Source organism: Vitis riparia, chromosome 14, assembly GCF_004353265.1.
Source record: "Vitis riparia cultivar Riparia Gloire de Montpellier isolate 1030 chromosome 14, EGFV_Vit.rip_1.0, whole genome shotgun sequence".
Classification (NCBI taxonomy): Eukaryota; Viridiplantae; Streptophyta; class Magnoliopsida; order Vitales; family Vitaceae; genus Vitis; species Vitis riparia.
This window is the reverse complement of record NC_048444.1, coordinates 14047216-14053719: the sequence shown is the minus strand read 5'-3', so window position 1 is coordinate 14053719 and position 6504 is coordinate 14047216. Positions and strand designations below refer to the sequence as shown.

Sequence of the window (6504 nt, the reverse complement as noted above, 5' to 3'; positions counted from 1 at the left end):
CATGGACTGATAAAAATCCATGGCTACTCTGGATAGAAGAAATCTCGTGGGTCAGCAGATGCTCCATGCGATATCTGCGCAGTATGTGGAATGAACCTGCAAGCTCCGGCCGCAATTGGAAGGTGGCTGTGTCAAAGCACAGCTCAGAGTGAAATGGTCGAGCTCGGCAGTCCAAATTGCCTTCAATTGGTGGTTGAGTCAGCATCGGACGCCTGATTAGCACTTCAGGAGCTATCCCAGATGGATTTTGGGGTTCAGAAAGTGGCGGCTGGTGCTCTTGAGGTTTCGCCGGCGGTGCCGAAGATGGCGCCGGAGAGGGCTCTGGAGAGGGAACCGGGGACTGCTCTGTTAAGTCTATGGGCTCTGAGCTTTCGACCCTGGCTCTTTTTTGCAGGGACGATCCCCTGACCTGGTGAGATAACGCCTCGCCGGAGGTTTCTGTAATGCGGGCTTGGCCTGGCGTTTCTTTGGTGCGGGCTTCGCCGGAGGTGAAGCAGCTTCTGGCCGTGGAGGCTCAGAGGTAGAGCCTTGAACAGGCGTCTCGCGCGGCGTTCGTTTGCGGCTGAAGGAGAGGAAGATTGGCTCCTCTGGTTCGTGCCATTTCGGATTGACGAAATTTGGCGGAAGTGATGATCGGAAGGGATGACCGGAGGTTCGCGCGTCGGGCTCGGCAAGGAGATGAACAGACGGTTGCTATGGCTCTTCCCCTTTCTGAAACCCTTTCGCAGCTCAAATGACCGGTATTTATAAAAAATAACGGAATATTAAAGGTCATCTTGAGTTTCGCAGAAGAAGGCCGATTTCGCAGCAAAAATGGGGTTTCGCAAGAAAAACTACTTTCGCAGCCACTTCGCAGCTGCGAAATGGAGTCACTGTCGCGGATGGCACTCGTGTGCCAAAAATCGGTTTCGCAGCTGCGAAACACCCTCGGAATGGAGTTATGGCTGCGAATTGGGATTTTTCATGCCTTGGAGCTTCGCAGCCGCTTCGCAGCTGCGAAATGGGGCTCCTGTGCTGCGAAGTGGCACTCGTGTGCCAATCTTGGATTCGCAGCTGCGAAAATTTTCGCAGAGGAGTCAATGTGTTGCGAAATGATTTCGCAACAGATGGCCGTTTTCGCAGAGAATTCTCTTAGGCTGCGAGATCTCGCAGACCCTGTTTCTGCTCTGTTTTTGCCTGTTTTCACTCCGATTTCTTCCTTTCAATTTCTTTGCATTTTCTCCACCTGAGATCATTCAAAAAGATAAATTACATAAAATACACAATTTAAGATCAAAAATTAGATCAAAAGTATGGATAAAACTTTAAAATTTACAAAATTTACAAAAATTTTGGACTTTGGTGAAACCAAGTCCATCAAACCCTTCTTTGCTTAGGCTTTTTGTGGCTCAAGGAGGTTGATTTCCTCCTTTTCTGGTTTGAACGGCTCCATGAATGGCTTGAGACGATATCCATTGACTCTAAAGGTGTCCTTGCCATTGGAATTCAATAATTCCACCACCCCATTGATATGTACTTGATGAATAATGAAAGGACCTATCCACCTTGACTTGAGCTTTCCAGGAAAGATATGGAGTCTTGTGTCATAGAGTAGAACTCTTTGTCCTTTCTGGAATTCCTTGTTAGAAATTAGTTGATCATGCCACTTCTTCATCCTCTGTTTTGCAACTTTGGAATTGATGTAAGCATCATTTCTTAATTCCTCCATCTCATTAAGGTCTAAGCACCTCTTTGCCCCGGCTCTGATCAAGTCCATATTCAACTTTTTGATTGCCCACCAAGCTTTGTATTCGACTTCCACAGGGAGATGACACGCTTTGCCATAGACAAGACGATAGGGGGACATGCCAAGAATAGTCTTATAAGCTGTTCTATATGCCCATAATGAATCATGAAGCTTAATAGACCAATCTTTTCTGCTTGAACTCACCACTTTCATCAATATGTTCTTTATTTCCCTGTTTGCTAGCTCAACTTGCCCGGAAGTCTGTGGATGATAAGGTGTAGCTACCTTATGCTTCACTCCATACTTGGCTAATAAACTTTCAAAAGGCTTGTTGCAAAAATGAGTACCTCCATCACTGATTATAGCTTTGGGCACCCCGAATCTTGAAAAAATGTTCTCTTTAAGAAACTTGAGAACCACTCTATGATCATTTTGTTTACAGGGGACTGCCTCAACCCATTTAGAAACATAATCCACCCCCACCAAGATATAAGAATTACCAAAAGACATTGGAAAAGGTCCCATGAAGTCAATGCCCCATACATCAAATAGCTCAACTATTAGTATGGGTTCATTGGCATTTGATTTCTTTTTGTTAGCTTCCAAGCCTTTGGCATCTATCACAACTTCTACACATGATGTGGGCATCTTTGAAAAGAGATGGCCAAGTAAACCCTGATTGCAACACCTTCATAGCTGTTTTCTGAGAGGCAAAGTGGCCTCCACATGCATTCTCATGACAATGGTTTAGAATCCCTTGTTGCTCTTCTTCAGGCACACACTTCCTTATGATCTGATCTGCACAATATTTAAAAAGGAAAGGCTCTTCCCAATAATAAGCATGGATTTTTGCAAAGAAGTGCTTCCTGTCCTGTGCATTCCACTCACTTGGAATTTCACCAGTAACTAGATAATTAGCAATATGAGCATACCAAGGAGTTTTACTAGAACATAAGTGATTCCTCAGGAAATCATCATTAATAGGCAAGCATGAGAATTATGTGCTATAGCTAACCTTGAAGGTGGTCAGCTACCACATTCTCCACTCCTTTCTTATCTCTGATTTGGAGATCGAATTCTTGTAACAAAAGAATCCATCTATCAACCTTGCTTTTGCATCTTGCTTTGTCAATAAATACTTCAAGGCTGAATGGTCAGTGAAAACAATGATGAAAGACCCTACCAAATAAGCACGAAATTTGTCCAAGGCAAATACCACAGCTAACAATTCTTTCTCTGTAGTTGTGTAGTTCCTTTGAGCTTCGTTCAATGTTTTGCTTGCATAGTAGATCACATAGGGCTTCCCATCTTCTCTTTGACCAAGCACAGCTCCTATAGCAAAGTCACTGGCATCACACATTAGTTCAAAGGTAGTTGCCAGTTAGGGGCCCTCACTATTGGAGTTGTTGTTAAAAATTTCTTCAGTTGGTCAAAGCTATTTTGACATCTTTCATCCCATATAAACTTAGCATCCTTAGCTAACAGCTCACAAAGAGGTTTTGAAAGCTTTGAAAAATCTTTGATGAACCTCCTATAGAAGCCTGCATGGCCAAGGAACTGCCTTACTCCTTTTACAGTTGTTGGGGATGGCAATTTGACAATAAGCTCCACCTTTGCTTTATCAACTTCAATGCCCTTTTCGGAGATGATATGGCCAAGGACAATTCCTTGACGTACCATAAAATGGCATTTCTCCCAATTGAGCACCAAGTCTTTTTCAATGCATCTGTGAAGAACCGCTTCCAAATTGACTAAGCATTCCTCAAATGTACCTCCATATACGGTGATGTCATCCATGAAAACCTCCATAATTCGCTCCACCATATCACTGAAGATACTCAACATACATCTTTGGAATGTTGCAGGTGCATTGCATAAACCAAAAGCATTCTTCTGTAAGCATATGTTCCAAATGGACATGTAAAAGTGGTCTTTTCCTGATCTTCCACACAATTTCAATTTGAAAATACCCTGAATACCCGTCCAAAAAACAGTAGAACGGATGGCCAGAGACTCTCTCCAACACTTGATCGATAAATGGCAATGGAAAATGATCTTTCCTGGTTACTGCATTCAACTTTCTATAATCAATACACACCCTCCACCCTGAAGTGAGGCGTGTAGTAATTTCTTCTCCTTCTTCATTCTGAACCACAGTAATCCCTGACTTCTTTGGTACCACTTGAGTAGGACTCACCCAAGAACTATCAGATATAGGGTAAATAATACCTGCTTGAAGTAGCTTCAGCACCTCAGCTCGCACAACCTCTTGTAAATGAGGATTCAATCTTCTTTGAAGTTGACGAATTGGCTTAGCTTCCTCCTCCATATATATATGATGCGTGCAAACTAAAGGACTAATGCCTTTCAAATCAGATATTTGCCATCCTATTGCTTTCTTACACCTCTTGAGAACTTCCAGTAAACACTTCTCTTGATGACTGGTCAGAGATGAAGATATTACGACAGGACATTGATTATTTTCTTCAAGGTATGTATATTTCAGCTCCACGGGTAGAGGCTTCAAATTGAGTTTTGGGTCTCTTTTTCAGCATCTGCTCCTTCTTCTTTATTGAACAAAGGTAGAATCTCTTCTATCCTCCTCCAACTTTGTAAGTAGCAAGCACATTAGGGGGTTCAGACAAACCTTCCTCACAATCCGCAAGACTTTCATTCAGCTTGTCTTGCATATTCTGATTACAGTGCTCCTCTACTAGAGTGTCAATAATGCACACCTCTTCTGGACCCTCTTCTTCTTCCGGAGTGATTTGCTTTTTAGACATATAAAAAATGTTGAGATCAAGTGTCATGTTGCCAAAAGTGAGTTGCATGAGCCCATTCCTACAGTTGATGATTGCATTTGAGGTAGCAAGGAATGGCCTTCCAGGATGATAGGAACTAAATTAGCTTCCTTTACAGTAGGATCCGTATCAAGAACAATAAAATCCACCGGATAGTAGAAATTATCAACTTGAACCAAGACATCCTCAATTACTCCTCTGGGAATTTTTACTGATCTATCTGCCAGAGATAGAGTGATTGTTGTTGGCTTCAACTCACCAAGTCCCAATTGCTTGTAGACAGTATATGGAAGCAAATTCACACTTGCTCCCAAGTCTAATAAAGCTTTCTCCACTACCTTTCCTCCAATCATGACTGAAATGGTAGGACTTCCCGGATCTTTGTACTTCAAAGGAGACTTACATTGTAAGATTGCACTTACTTGCTCAGTCAAGAAGGCTTTCTTATTTACAGTCAACCCTCTTTTGATAGTACATAAGTCCTTTAGGAATTTTGCATATGTTGGAACTTGTTTAATCATATCCAACAGTGGGATATTGACTTTAACTTGTCTCAATACTTCAAGAATTTCAGATGCATTTCTAATCCCCTTTTTCCCATGCAATGCTTGAGGAAAAGGTGGAGAAGTTGATTTCTTCAGCATTTCTTCCTTCAGAAGTTCCTTCTCTGGATTTGCATTCATTGTTGAATCATAGTCCTCTTTCTTTTCACTGATCTCTCCCTTTTGTCTTCCATTTCCTCCCTTTCATTGTCTCTTCTTCTTCCTCAACATGTGGCTTAGGTGTGGCTTCTCAATTTTTTTACCACTCCTTAGAGTGATCAAGGCTTTGACATCTTTCATCTGTGATGATTCTCCCTCATGGCTTTCCACTTCATGGACACCTTGGGTTTTGGTGGGGTTGAGAAGGAAATCTTCCCTTTTCTTGCACTGTGTTCAAATTTGTGAGCCTTGATATTGAGTATTGGAGATTATCTATCTTTTGGGTTATATCATTTTGCATTCCATCCATCCTTTTGTTCAGAGTACTCTCTACTCTGTCAATTCTTTGATTAAGTTGAGCATTGATGGCTTTTTGGTCTCCAACAAAATCTCCCACTACCTTGCTGAGATTCAATATTGCTTGTTCAAGACTTGAAGATTGTTGAGATGGTTGATCTGGCTGTTGGTACTGAGGTGCTCTAGGCTTCCATGAAAAATTTGGATGATTCCTCCAACTTGAGTTGTAAGTATTTCCATAGGGTGCATTGTTATTGGGCTTGAATTGTCCAACAACATTTGCTTGATCTCCAAACATTTCCCTTTCAGCTGAAATTGTAGGGCATTCCTCCACCAAGTGTTCATATGATTGACAATTAGGACAAAGCTTCACTTGCACTGGTGCTTCAGCAACAGCTTGCACTTCATGCATCTTTTTCAGTTCCAGCTCCTCCAATCTTCTTGTCACAGCTGCAAACTTTGCTTTCATATCATCATCTTCTTTCAAGGTATACATCCCAGCCTTAGCATTGAAAGCACTCAGTTGAGACTTCATCTTTCCCACTTCTCCTTTGATTGGTTCATCCCATCCCCTTGAAACTTCAGCTACATAATTCAAGAAATCCATAGCTTCCTCAGGATTTTTGCTCATGAAATCTCCTCCACACATTGTCTCCAGGAGTTGCTTCATTGAGGACGACATCCCATCATAAAAATAGCTCACCAATAGCCAAGTATCAAAACCATGGTGAGGACAAGCATTTATAGCTTCCATATATCTTTCCCAACACTCATAGAATTTCTCATTCTCTTTAGCTGAGAAGTTTGAAATTTGCCTTTTCAAGCCATTTGTTCTATGAGTGGGAAAAATTTCTTAAGGAATTCAGCTTGTAAGTCAGTCCAAGTACGGATACTCCTCGGCCTTAAAGAATTAAGCCAAATTTTGGCTTTATCCTTTAAAGTAAAAGGAAATAACTTAAGCCTCATCAAATCAATTGAA

The 6504-nt window shown here is 41.8% G+C and overlaps 1 pseudogene; it reads right to left on the bottom strand.

Moving 5' to 3' along the window:
* Positions 1–354: 354 nt before the first annotated feature.
* Positions 355–5369, bottom strand: LOC117930475 (annotated as a pseudogene).
* Positions 5370–6504: the final 1135 nt, after the last annotated feature.